This window comes from Vulpes vulpes, chromosome 6, assembly GCF_048418805.1.
Source record: "Vulpes vulpes isolate BD-2025 chromosome 6, VulVul3, whole genome shotgun sequence".
NCBI classification, from domain to species: domain Eukaryota; kingdom Metazoa; phylum Chordata; class Mammalia; order Carnivora; family Canidae; genus Vulpes; species Vulpes vulpes.
The window spans coordinates 117,075,538-117,090,481 of record NC_132785.1 but is presented as its reverse complement, the minus strand read 5'-3'; the positions used below and the strand labels follow the sequence as shown (position 1 = coordinate 117,090,481).

Here is a 14,944-nt window from a genome sequence, read left to right as displayed (position 1 = left end):
AAGACTTATAAATGGTCCTTTTTTTATTATTATTATGTGACAATTATCTACAATTGGATTATGACCAATTGCAAACAATTCAAAGCAAGAGGCACATATTTGAAAATGTTTAGGACAGCAGGGTGTTATTCTGTTTACAGCCTTCTTAACATCAAGAACTGAATAAATGATAACTAATCATAATAACTAAGGAGTTCAGTGAAATCCCACAGTGTGCAGGGGCATTAACAGTTAATTTGATTTACAAACATTTGCAAAATATGCAAAAGTATGTTTAAGAATACAAATAATAATGTCTTTCAAATTTTAGTTCTGTATCCAACTACACGCAATGTTTGAAAAGTAGCTCACATGGGCCCAGCAGTGTGTTAGGGTAATAGATACACAGCTGTTCTCCAGCCCTGAGGAATTTGCTATTTGTTTATTAGTTTATTCTCTTATTTTTGTCAGTCAGAATTAATCAATAAACATTGAGAGACTGATAGCTACAGTTCTGGAAGCATCATTCTTGTGCTGGTGAAGAAGCACATGTTGATCCCTTAAATTTCAATACAAGTATAAATGAAATTGTAGTGCGGGGGCTGGTGTGGTGGGGGGGAAGCATTTGCCTCTATTCTATTTCCATGACTACACCTAAAAATGGGAGTCAGCTTGAATCCTTTCCAATGAAAGGTCCTTTGTTTTGCTGAGCCCTTGGATCTTAACCCCTGGGTTTCATAATTACTACAGTAATTCAAGTTCAAGTTGCCTTGAACAAGATAATAATAATGATGTGATTTTCCATGGACAATCTGGGAGGAACAGAATGGGCAGTGAGGCAGAGGTGGAAGGAACACAGAGCTAAGGGAGACGTCAATACCATAAAACTGCTATGGGACATGGACTCTCTTCATGGTTCTCTCAAAACATCAAAAAATGGATAGAATTCACAAACATATAGTAGAATTAAATGTGATTGTAAAGTGACCAAAAGATGAGTTCATAATCTGAAGAAGCACATGATCCACCAAAGCAGACCAAAGAGAGGTACATTGAAGAGAGAACCTGATGGGGATTTGACCTCCTGAGACTAAGCATACATTTGCAGGAGAGATTATGTATTTCCAGAGGCTGAATTGTTGGATTGGGGTCAAGAACAATTTCTAGGTTCAAGGGTCAAGCTTTCCTTCCTCCTCTACCTCAGCAGAATTCTCAGAGGAGATATATCTATATACATTTATACTTATTTATAAGAGTATCAACTCATTAAGGATTCTTGTCTATATAAGAAATTTCATGCACTTTTTAAAAATAATCATTTTATATCTTTTCCATGGAATATCTGTTAAAAAATGTACAAGTATGGGCAGCCCCGGTGGCTCAGTGGTTTAGCGCTACATTCAGCCCAGGACGGGATCCTTGATACCCAGGATTGAGTTCCGCGTCAGGTTCCCTGCACGGAGCCTGCTTCTTCCTCTGCCTGTGTCTCTGCCTCTCTCTCTCTCTCTTTATGTCTCTCATGAATAAATAAATAAAAAATCTTAAAAAAATGTACAAGTATTGGTGCAAATGAAGGTTCTAAGTGAAGTACACACACACGCATGTGCATATATACACTCATACATACATCTTCATATGCATTTCTCTCTGTATAGCATGTATTATATGCATTCTGTATATTCTAAAAAAAACCTCAGAAATTATTACATTCAAATCATAGAATTCTGAAGGTGGAGTATGCTCCAGATCACCAGGAAATGCTTTGCAGATGTGGTAGCCTCCAAGAGTGAATAAGAATTGGCCATGAGGAATGTATAAAATTTATAGAAAGAGCATTCCAGGTGGAAAAAATAGTGTGAGCAAAAGCTTTAGTGTTCCCTTATGAGAAAGCATTATAAAATATAACTAGAGGTCTATCTTGCTTCCATGAGTGGCTTGCCTTGGTTTTAGGCAACTCTTTGCATATTAGACCTATGGATCCTTCCCACCACCCCAATTTTCTTTAATAATTTCAAGATTAAAGAAGTTTTAGGGACTGGCATGTGATTGAACCATCAATCATTTTCAGCTGCCTAGAGTAAGGGAGAGCCTGGGCTTCACTAAAGCATAACTTCACAGCATAACTCAGAACTGTGTTGCTCAAGTCAAAAGAGTTTTGTATGATGCAAGAACCTCCAGGGTTCTACACTGTGTCTCTAGCTGTTACTCCTCCTGCCCCCAGCAGGCAGGTGAAGGATAAAGAGTTTATTAGCCCTTCATACTATATAGGCCCCCAAAGACACTGCATTCTCGAATAGAGATTTATCCCACTCCCAATTAGTTCTCTGCTTTGCATTGCACCCAAACCTGATCTTACTACTACATCATTTCCTTGAGTATAGGCTATCAATAGCTGTCCACTGCTCTGAAGATAAGAGAACAATACTACCTGGTTCTGCCCACATCACCTGCCTTCACTGGTACCAACCATTTCCTTCTCTCTGTTCCTTGGACAGAGGTATCTTTCATTCTTCACCTATGTCACAATAATGCCAGCTTCACAGTCCTCTGCCCCAAGTGGCACTTATCTTTATGTTAAATAACTCATCACAAGATTTCTACCTTAGCTTACTTTCTCAAGGAAACTTTTCTTACCCCTAATAAATTAAGCCAGGTCCCTTGATATAACACTGTTTTTAAATTTCTTGTCTTCTATAATAGTTATCAAAAGCATATTTAAATAAATGTTTAGATAATTGCTTACTGAGATATAATGTCCATGAGGGAATGGGCCTTCTGAATTCCATCATGATGATATCACCTGGGCCCAGAATGCTGCCTTGCCTAGGAGAGGTGCTCAAATTTCACTCACTGTAGTCAATGAATGGAGTTAAACAAATGTGGATTGAATTCCAGCATCTCTACTTCTTAGGTCAAACATTTTAGATAGCTCTTGATCAATTTCAGTTCAGTTTTCTTACAACAAAGATATTAAAGGTAATAATTCCTATTTGACAGATTTTTTTTGTGTGAAGATTTTATTTATTCATGAGAGAGAGAGAGAGAGAGAGAGAGAGAGAGAGAGAGAGAGGCAGAGACACAGGCAGAGGGAGAAGCAGGCTCCATGCAGGAAGCCCAACATGGGACTCGATCCCGGGTGGCGGGACCATCCCCTGAGCCAAAGGCAGATGCTCAACCACTGAGCCACTCAGCTGTCCCTTACGTGACAGATTTTTTGGGATTAAATGAGATGCATATACTATGGGTGCTTTGTAAATCAAAGCATATACCTATGCTTTATTTTTATAATTGAACATTTATTTTCAGGATTGTATTTAAAATGAGGCTTAAGAAAATTAATAAACATATTACAATTTAGCATTTGATATGGCTGCATAATAAATATCTTCAAACTTATTTTTATTTGTGGTATGTAGGGTTTAGACTAAGAAGATATTGGAATCAGCTCTTTGCAAGTTGTGATTCTAACCACATAGTTTGGGGCCTTGTCTGCTTTTCTAATCATCTGTATTCTGCTGGCTCTGGGTAATAATCATTTTATAGATTTAGGATAACAGTTTCATATTATCCATTTTTAACTGATTGCTCACTTCAGCAGAGTAATCATTTTAGAATCTGTTAATGATCCCCTATGACGGCTTTTATAGACACAGCACCACATATCATGTATCTGCAACGCGTAAATATCAGCGATTGTTTTTAATTGTGAGGAGAGATTTGTCCAAAAGAATCAAGGAAAGCACAAAACCACAATCAGTGTCATATAAAAGGTACAAATTAACATCAAGAAACATAATTACCTTGCAATTTCAGTCCATCATATGTATGTAGATAATATGCCTCTCTAACGTGAGTACAGAGTTATTTCTGAAAGCAGATGCTTCCTACTGCCATGTGGGATACATCTGAGTGTGCCCAGGCCTTACTTCTTTGTGGCAGCCAAGATAAATAAAGCAAAAACGTCTCCTGAAAAGCACGGGCAAAATATCTGCAGACCATTAATCCTCATCCATCCTCATTTTGCAAGCAGTATATATGCCACTTTGTACATTTACTTAGGGATCTTCTTTCCAACTTTTTTTTTTTTTCCTCATTCTCCTTCCCATCCAGCTTAACTTTGATTCTGCCTTGAATCATTCCATTTGACAGACAGTATCTTTCCACACAACAGTTCAAAGCTGTCAATATCAGTTACTATTTCACCTTATTGGGCATGTGACTGTATTATAAATGCACCGCGCCTTCTTGACTCACAACTCATAGCCCATATTTTTCTTATCTCTTTTTTTTTTCTCTTGACTCTCTAGATCTCTTCCTTTTTCAGATTCTCATCTTAAGTTCTGTATTTCTTTCTTAGTTCTCAACCTCATGACTGCATTGCTTTGTCTTATAGGCTTATACTGTCACTTTAAAACCAGGCAAATACCCGTGTTTCTCCCTTGGGGGTGGGGGCAAGGGAAATAGCATTTGACTTGGAACTCTCAGACTCTTTTACATAAAATCTTCTTTGCACTTTAAAGTTTCATTTTTCACTTTTTTCCCCTAACCCTTGCCCTACTGAACTTAAGGCATGAGAGCTTTCCCTAAATTTGCTGCTTCAGAACCCTAAATTCAATACTGAATATATTGCAGATTTTCAGAATCTGTTTAGAAGTTGCTAAGAGTGGCTCTTCCAAGTTTTCTGACAAATTGTGGAACAGCTACTCCTGTGTCATGATCCTTTGGAACTCATCCACCCATGCTGTAACTGCTATAAAAGAGGATAGTGTTAAAGCAATCAAAACTGTAAATTGTAGAATTGAGGCATTTTAGATCCTCCAAATCCCCCAAAGAATGATGTTACTTTTTGATTGCATCTTGAAAGGGCAATAAGATGTGGGAAATAACTTTTGACATTAGAGATACAGAATGGGAGACATGTTGTGTATATTTTTTCCTTTCTCCTTTATTCTTTCCTGAGCTATTTTATAGTTCAGAAATGTCTCTATTGGGTTCTAATTTTGTAGTGTGTTGCTCTAGTTATGTTTTATTTTAAAACACTATGTATCTATTAAGAGGCTCTCAAATGTAGACTTCTAAAGTTTCTACTTCAACTAATTAATTAGGGATAAAATTCTCAGCTTTTTGACAAAATAGGCTTTACTCTAAATGAATTCATTCAAAATTGTAAAAAAAAAGATTATTTAGAGTGTCGATCTTTAATTTTAATAAAGTAAATTGGGAAAATTCTAGAAATACTAAAATAGCAAATTGCAAGTGGGAAATTTTAATGTTTAGGAAACTGTGTGTGGCTTTTTAAATTTTTACTTGATAGAGAAATACTGACTTTGAATGTCTTTAAGAGTCTCATACCCAGAATTTTCACCCTCTTAAAAATTATTTTATCTTTGCCTGTAATCTGTCCACCCTCTTTAAAAAAAAAAGACAGAGAGAGATGGAGCGTAAGCAGGAGGAGCAGCAGAGGGAGAGGGAGAAGCAGGCTCCCCACTGAGCAGGGAGCCCGATGCAGGGCTTGGTTCCAGGACCTTGAGACCATGACCTGAGCCAAAGGCATACACTTAACAGACTGAGCCACCCACACACCCCTCTGTCTACCCTCCTTAATTATCCACTCATATTTATTCATCCATACACAATTTATTTTTCACATACTAAATGAGTAATATATAGTGAAAAGGTCTTTGTTTCCTATGCACTTTTTGGTAGTTCTACCAATGTACTTCTAGTCTCAGAACCTGTGGTCATATATTTTTACTTTCTCCATCTCATTCATTGTATTTAAATTCAAGTTTGGATTTAAAAAAAAAATTGTATCTATTTCTTTTCTCTGTTCCTATGGCGCTAGTCAAGAGGTTCATCTCGTCTCATCAAGGCACACAGATAATGAGTAACGTTTTTCCCAGGCAGGAAAAACTAGCACAATAGAGTACTTGAGACAGGAATAGAGAAGTGCAGATTGAAGCTTATATTTGAAAAGCAATAGCTAATGTGGTGTTGAGAGTCATGTGATACATTAAAGAGATAGAAAATTCTTGGACTTTAAGAAACTGGATGTTTGCCATCTCTTTATTACAACAGCTTAACTTAGTCTAACTATCTGTCTTCCTCACAGTCTAGAAGAATAACGATTGGGATGTAGTGAGAGCTCATAAATAGTTGCTTCCATTATTATTATTTTGGCAAGATCAAAATTTACCCATTCTTCATAGTTCACTAAATGCTATTTTCATTATTTAGTCTTCCTTATTGCTCCCTAGAAGAAAATAATATTTCCATTCCAGAACTGCAATTCTTCATCTATATTTAGCAGAGCTTTAATTTTAATGTATATTACACGTACTTTTGCACCTATATATCATATCACTAGAGCCTACTTTCCATGCAGAAGGATAGTATGTCTTATTATCTGGTATCATTCATAATTTTCACAATAATAATATTTTTACACTAGACACTTAATAAATATTTGAAGAAAAATAGTGATTGAAATCCTTTAATACTTCATAGGATATGAAAGGATACTCCTGCCATTTTGATCATGTCCCAGGCTGTGAATCCATGGCTTATACATGAAAGGAATACAATGCCTTCTGCTTCTTGGAAGTGGGGAAAGGAAGTTCTATTGAGATGATGATTCCCAAGGGAGATACTCACTCACTCATAAGCTATGTGACTTGCAACTGCTCAGCAACTGAGAGGGCTACCAATTCAAATTCATACCTCAAAATATGCAAAATCTATACAAGTTATAGACTTTTGGGTTACCTGGTTATAGTTGAACCATAGATATAAAGTCTGAGCATGCCAATGATCCATCATGACTGTTTTAATTTATCAGGACAGGCCTCTCCTCTGGACTCATTGCAAAGCCTGGTGAGCAGGGCAGTTAGTTTTTGGATAAATACACTCAATTATATTCTCTTGAGACTTACTTTATGCCTTGCCAAGAGCCCATTATTCCAATCCTCAGCTTATGCTTGGACTAGAAATCCAAATCTGATTCTTCAAAAACATCTGTTCAGCCAGCTGTCCGCTACTCTCATAGTGAGTATTCTTCCAAAGTGGAGCTGAAATATCTCCTTGTTCTTATAATTTCAAGATTGCTGCCTACAGCTTCATAATCCCCTGTGATGCTTCCAAATTTATCCATGTATTCATTCTTTCATCATTCAGATTCACTTTTGAATTATTAACTGAATTCATTATTTATTGAGCCCCTAAAATATGCTGGTGTTGTGCTAAGAACCAGCTAAGACTGGTGAATAAAACTAGTCTTGGTTCCCTTCCTTGCAGGGAAGTTGGCTTCAGGTAGAGTTCTTTGCTCGTATCAACACCTGTGAGTGTCTATGGTGGACAAAAAGTTTGATAACCATCTCCCTCTTGTTATGGGCACCCAGAATTAATGAATGAATAGCGCCCCCTCTTACCTTGGCGGATTAGCATCAAGGTTTTAATAAACCTTCAACATAATGTAGCTGACCTTGGATTCATCCTCATTTTATGGTTGGTAGCAGGTTTCTTCACATTTTTGGCCATGCAGTTCATCAGCCTCCCAAATTTCTTCTTCATGACTGACAGCTAAGTAGCTATGGAAAAGCTACTGTATAGCATTGCTGTTTTATAGCAGGGTCCATTCCACTAATGCAGGATTTCTGAATCTCTTATTTGTGTCACTCACTTAGTGTCATTCAGTCACATCTCACCCTTATGGTTATGATTAGTGTTGTCCTCAGCTATCTCATTTTTGAATGGGTGCCACTGTGTATCATTTGTGCAGTGTCAACAGAACAGATATGCTGCAGCCAATTTCCTTAACCAGTCTACCTACTCCAGAGAGTTCTAGAGTGACAAGTCTGGATGCAATCTTCTGCCTCTAGTTTGGCCACATGTGTGGCAACAGGGTTACAGATACCTACAATCCACTATGCTGTGATTCAGGTAACTCAGGTCCCCAAATCTACTTTAATGTTTATTTCCCAGATGCAGATATTAGGCACAGTTTAGCACTATGAAGAGCTGGCTGATTATTTAACTTGTTTTATATCTTAATGCTAATGAAGAAGATCTTTTCATGTTGCTCTCAATGTTTAAGTCCCTAATGTTTTCCCATTATAAGCATATAAAATATTCATAAGTAAAAGGTGGGAATAAGATGAGTGATTAAACTCTGCAGGAAAGGAAAAAGAAAAAAATATCCCTACAAAAATATGTAAAAATAGTTTAATTAAAATTTTGATTTTTTAACTAAAACCAAATTATTATATTGTTCTACATGAAGGTATCAGAAGTTTAATTCATTTTTTATTGATCTGTGAAGTGGCTAGGGTATCTAGCCAAGCTATCCGGACTTAAATTTTAACAATAATTTCAGGACTTTATTACATCAGTTGGTGCTTTATCCCAGTCATGGCTATATTTTGCATTCTGTGATGCCCAGATATGTTTTCTTATTGCCTTTATTTATTTTTATAATATTTTATTGAATGTACATTAAGCTTAGATTCCTGGCAAGATGGAAGACAGAGCCAAATTTAAATGAAACTCATGAAGCTTAATCATTTTTTACCTTATTGATTTGGGAAATAACCTCCCACTACTAAACTGAAATTAGTATATTCTTGGCTGTTTATGCCAAATGAAGGGAAACAATGTTAAAGGCAGTTTTGTTGGTCAGAAGATCATAGACAACCACCTCCATCTTGACTATAAACCAGTGATTCCTGAACTAGTTTATTTTTGGAATCAACTGTAAATCTGCCTAAGCATATAGATGTATTTATGTAAAGAATCAGAACCTCCAATGGTGGTCTTTAAAATTTTGATAAAATTCTGTAGTGGATTTTTTTTTAACACCCTCAATTTTTATTCTTCTTGAAACAGCACCACTTTTCCTCAGAATGTTTCCACATACACAATCCTATCCAATTGATGACCAATCCTAACCAATCCATCCAATGGATGACCTTTTGTTTGGCTGCACCTCTTTAGCCACAGGTGATTTGTCCAGGTAGAGGTCACCAGCCCAAAATATACTCCGCTTCCCTCTCCAAATTAATTCAAGAATTGTTAACTGACTCAGGTTTGGCTAAAACATGATAGACCATGTTCTGACTGACAGTAGAAGCTATGGAAAAAAAAAAAAAAAAACTATGGATGAAGGCATGAAGTCCAGGAGGGACTGTTGTTCTGTTTTTCTATTTGTTTATTACAGCTGCTATAACAAGAACCATAGTTTGGGCGACTTAAACTACAATTTTTTTTTTCTTTCTCATAGTTCCAGAGGGCGCAAGTCCAAGATGTCGGCAGGATTGGTTTCTTTTGAGGCCTCTGTCTTTGGCTTGCAGACAGCGTCTTCTCCTTGCATCCTCACATGGTCTTCCCTCTGTACGTCTGTGTCCAAATTTCCTATTTTTCTAAGAACATTAGCCATATATTGGATTTTTGGCTCACCCAAATGAACTACTTTTGCCTTAATTACCTCTTTAAAGGCTTTCTCTAAATACAAAAGCTCTGTCACATTCTGAGGTACTCGGTGTTAGAACATTAATATACACATTCATGGGGAATGCAATTTAGCACACAACAGTAACACCTTGCAGCTCTTTCCAAATCAGTCCAAGAGCTAGCTTATTGAAATTTGGTCTTTTCCAGAACATTTCAAACCAGAATATGACCGAGTATGTTCTCCCCTGAAAGTAGAAGCTGTGGATGGAGAAGTGAGTCTCAAGGGGAAGGTGGGCTGTGGATTTGTTTCCTCCCTATGAAGTGGAAGCCTAACTACACTGACAGAGATGTCATCTGATAACCAGAGGAGACCACAGACCAAAGATGGAGGGAGCTATAGAGTCTCAGAGGTGTTAAAGCCATTGGTCATCCTTCTTCTTGAGTACTGACTGGATATATATCACCTTTTATGATTCTGTTTTCATACTTTACCTGGATATATTGAGCCAATAAATTCCAACCTATCCAAACTATTTTGAGCTCAATTAGAATAATTTGCAGATGATTCAGATATTCTTCAGGACTTTAGTATTATTGCTTTAAACTACTCTGGTTTCTATCACTAAAGAAAAATGTCAGATGATTTATTCAACTTAATTCTCAATTTTGATTTCTCACTTATATTCCTCTTCCACCTTTTTTACAGCTCGCATTTTATATTAACCAGCTTCCTCTACTCCCCACCTTCATCCCATCCCCAGTACATAAGTAAACTACTCTTACTAGCTAACCTAACCAGTTCTGATTTAACCAGTTTGATTTTCTATGATCATCCTATAACTCAACCTTTTAAGTAACTTGAAATCTTCTTTGATTTCTGGATCTGAGTTATTATTCTATTGAATTGTCTAATGCCTATTTTTACCTTAGTCCATTCTTAAGATTATTTTCTGGCTGCAGGCCATAAAGGTGAGATCTTTTTTGTTGTATTTTTTTCTTGGGATACCTGGGTGTGGCACACTGTTTCACCTCTTTTCCTTTTTGAGAATAACTGATTATACATTTTTCAAATTCTTAGCTGCAACTGTCTTGAAGTAATAAAGGACAGGAGACAAACTTTCACAGATGAAGAAAATAGGCAGACATTGTTCTCATTCAACTAAGAGCAAAAAGCAACTTTATGAAGTTATCTATGAAGGTGCTAAAAATAGAAATAATGTATACTGTGATTTTCTTATATTCCATTTTTGAAAACATCAAATTTATGAGACTTTCTGTTGTTTAGACAATACAAAGTTGGACATGGAAATATGCTGACAATTATTTTTTAAGAGAACAAGAATTAAAAAAAGCAACAATGAGGTTTTGTGGTCTGTGAAGGATGTGGTCTGTGGGTAGCCTAGAAATGAAGCTTTCACCCCACTTCAAGAAGCAGTGCTTTCCTAGCTCCAACCTTAACGAATCTGTTTCCCTGGAGTCTTAGTCGTCTCATTACAAGGGAGCCTTGCATCTAGGATCTAAAGATCTAGTAGGAACATGACAATCCGGGTTTTACAACAGGGGGCCTCCTTTGACCCGTGCTAGCTCTGAACCTTTTAGAGGAAAGACTAGACTTTTTGTTGCATATTCTCATTTTTCTTCTGGACCCATTAAAATAATGATAGGCACCCAAGTGTATAGATACATAGCGCCTTTACTCTAGATGCTCACAGATTTGCAAGGATGAGAACATTTAAATAAATATTTGTAGTACAAAGTGGTAAATGCAGGCAAAGGAGTACATGCTGCATGTACATATTGCTCTGAACACACGTGTGCTATTCGTGTGTTACTAGGGGAAGGGTTATGGCCGGCAAAGTGTCATTGGCTTCTCAGAGCAAGTGGAGCCTAACAACATGATTTTAAACGATGATAAGTAAAGGGCCTTGAGTGAAAGGAAGTATTTTAAGTAAAAGGAATGACATGACTGGATGCCAATTCCTGATTTAGTATAGTTTGTTCAAGAAACCATGAGTAGATCATCACTGCTGAGGATATAGTATGAGGCACTGTGGTGTTCTGAGGTAGTCTGGGGTGAAGTTATAAGATATGATATGTAATGACATGTAATTGTTAATTCAAGTTAATCTGCTAAAAGTGAAAATTAAATATTTCTTACAAAATGGAACAAAAGCTTTCATGGTTGTTTTATCTTAAAAAATAAAAGTAACAAAACAATGTTTATTTTGTATATTGTTAAACATCATTCAGGTTCTATTTTCAAGCTACTTAGCAATTCTTGTTATCAACAGAAAACTATGTATCTTAGTACTTTCTGTAAACATTTTCCTATTAAATTATGTGATGATATATTTTGAGTTCTGAAATTTACATTTGACTTGAATGTCCTAATTTCAAGAGAGTCACATTGGCAAGGACATTTGACAATTTTATTATTTTTTCCCGTGAGTCTTAATTTCTTGCAATTCACACTATTTTTTTTTCTCCTTAGGTATAGCTTCTGAAATGGTTAGCTGGCTTACACCTGCCCAATTCTCATTTGAAATGGAGTAGTATATGGTTTGCAGCCCTACTGCTTGGCCATACAGGAACTCATGTTGAACTAGAAAAAAAAGAGAAAAAGGAAAAAGCACTCCTTTCTAAAGACAAAATGTTCATAATAAATACACAACTATGATGTTTACATAGAGAATGGCGCCCCAACAATTGTGCTGTACATACATGCCCAACTCTTTGTGATGTCCTTGATATTTGAGATCTTTTCCCACATCTTCATCTACTCTATTGAATTTTCCATCTTTTGCAGGTAAAGCAATTTTGTAACCAATTTACATGGTAAAATTTACATAGCATAGGCAGATGTTTGCAACTACTGCAAGCATGGGAAGATGAACTCTTCAACAAAGATAGCTTATAGCAAAAGACACTAGTTTTAAGCTGGTAATAACTTTGAGGAGAAATACAATTTTTAAATGATTGGCTGATCAGTTGGTTCTGCTGACAATCTCTGCTTCTCTTCATGACCACTTGAGGAGTTGGACAGTCTCCGCTCATATATACTGAAGATGATCTGAAATAAGAGTAACAGAAGAGGCAGACTGGCCTTCCCAGTAACAGGCAACACTGGGCCAGAGGGGGTCTCCTTGCCTTGGGGGAGCTTCTCAGGTACCACATATGCCATGGAATATCAGAGGAGAACTACTGCTCCTTATGGCTGTCCTGGTCTCATGAGGGAATAGGGGACTTCATAATTCATTGTGTGAGAGAGAGCAAGAGCAGGAGAGAATCCAGGCAGTTGAGTATCAAATCAAAATGTCACCTATATTCCTTACAGCCACTAGGTGTGTGGAACATGGACTTGCAAACTCTTCTGCATGACTAACATTTCTCAAACTGTCATAGCAAATCTGCATAGCCCCACTCTAACTCCTCCAGAGGGCCTGAGTCAGTCTTGCTGAGTCTGGCCAAGAGAATGGAGAACAGAATGAGGCCCATTGCAAGGGATGTGACCCATGCTTTTACATAGAGCTGCTATGCTCAGAAGGGTCCTGGCTTGGAGTTTAATGATCTGTGGCCAGTGCCTTGAAATTCTAAATAATTTAATTTCCAAATATGCTCTCAGCTCACCATGGCCTATCTCTGGCTTTCTTCTCACCTTTTTGAGGAAAGCCTTTTGCTTGAGTCCATGGCATCCCGGGTCATCTGGCCTTCCCCTCCTCACCCCTGCCCACTGCTGCCTCCCTCTGCATCTCCAAACTCATCCTGTGTGGGCCTGGACCTAGGGACAGGGAGGGAAGATCGGGGTCAGACACGATCATTCTGCCACATTTTGGGATAGGACATGACTGTGGCCCTCCTGGTTCAGAGCTCCAAGTATTTAACCAGGGGCTGGGGGTGAGGATCAGTCTCCTTGCCCACTCCTGATTCAGGCACAGAGTATGTCCCCATGTGGGAGGTTGCAACCACTTGGTGGTCACCCCTTAATACAGGTTGAAAAGGCAGGTGGCAGGCACTGGGAAGGGGAGATGGTCTCCATTCCCTCCCCACGCACTGCATCAGTCCTGCAGCTATGGGGAGAAGAAATGTGTAAGCAGTGTGCTGCTGTGTGTATCACAGAATTATAGTGCTGGGCCTAAGCCTGGGAGCCTATGAGCATCTACACCAGCCTTGTGACTACCACCGTACCCGAGGGAGGGTGACATTAAACAGCAGATAAAAGACATCATGACAGGTTGAGAGAAGGACCACAAAAGAAAGAAAAAGTTTTATATTTTAGTAGCTTTAATGCTACATTTTTCCCTTTGCTTTGGACAAGGGGCTCCACCTGTCCATTTTATTAATTTTTTTATTTATTTTTATTTTTTGGTGTCTGATCTTATTTTGTCACTCATAGAAAATCTCATTTTTGACTGGACTCAGAGGTAAAAGCTCTCAGAGAGGACAGCCTCTGTCTCTTGGCAATCTGTACCTGGCATTTTTCTTTGACCTCCTTCACTCTCCTGGCCAAAAGTTTAGCATATACTGCAGCCTCTTCCTTATTTTTCTTAGTACGCTGTTTCTTCAAAGCAATATGCCAACATTTGTGTCGGAGGACACATGGAGTTACAAGACGCTGCATCTTGGGTGCTTTGGTTCTAGGTTTCTTACTTTCTTTGTGTAGGGGCTTTCTAACAACATACTGGTGGACATTGTCTTCTTTTGACAGATTAAAAAGCTTTCAGATTCTGCTGGCTCTTTTGGGCCCCAGGCGATGAGGCACAGTAGTATCAGTGAGTCCAGGAGTATCCTTCTCCCCTTTTTTCACAATAACCAAATTGAGAACACTGAGATTGGCATCCACAATGCAACCGCGAACAGATTTGCACTTCCTCTCTCCAGTCCTCCTGGGTCAGTAGCAGGAATGCCCCTTACTCAGCAGCAGGTGGACGGGGCCATGGGTCAAGAGACCCTGCTTCATGGGGAAGCCTTGTTTGTCATTGCCACCACTGATTCAGGCCACGTAACCCTTCCATTCCTCCCCCAGAGCATCAGCAACAACTTCTGTGGCCATAGGCTTCTCATAAAAGGTATGCAGTTTGTGCTCATCATCCACTTCAACGAGTTTCAGGCAGCCAGTGGCTGGGAAAAAGATGTTCACCTTCATCCTGAAGCAGAGTGGCCTCAGAGGCGCCACAAAAAAGAGACCCGTCTACCTGTCCATTTTAAAATAGGCCCTGCAAATAACAGAACAGACACCTGAGATATCCAAGGTGGGCTGAGCCACATATTCTCTGTTCCTTCTGTGTAAATCACCAGTGGGGCAGTCACTGAGCAAGGGCTGTGGGAGAAAGTGAGGCCCAGAATAGTCTTCAAGGGGAATTTTGTCCACATGCACTCAGAGTGATGGGGATGTGTTCCTCCTCCTGAGTTGTAATTAACCTGCATGCACCATTTCAGATGGAACAAATCCGAGCTCTGTTAGTGACACAAACTCAAATGACCGAGGTAGAGCTATAGGATTTAATGTGCTTCCTTTTTAGTA

The 14,944-nt window shown here is 38.3% G+C and overlaps 1 pseudogene; it reads right to left on the bottom strand.

Annotated features, from left to right (window-relative positions):
- Positions 1-13,822: 13,822 nt before the first annotated feature.
- Positions 13,823-14,566, bottom strand: LOC112911936 (small ribosomal subunit protein eS6-like; annotated as a pseudogene).
- Between the last annotated feature and the right edge of the window lie 378 nt (positions 14,567-14,944).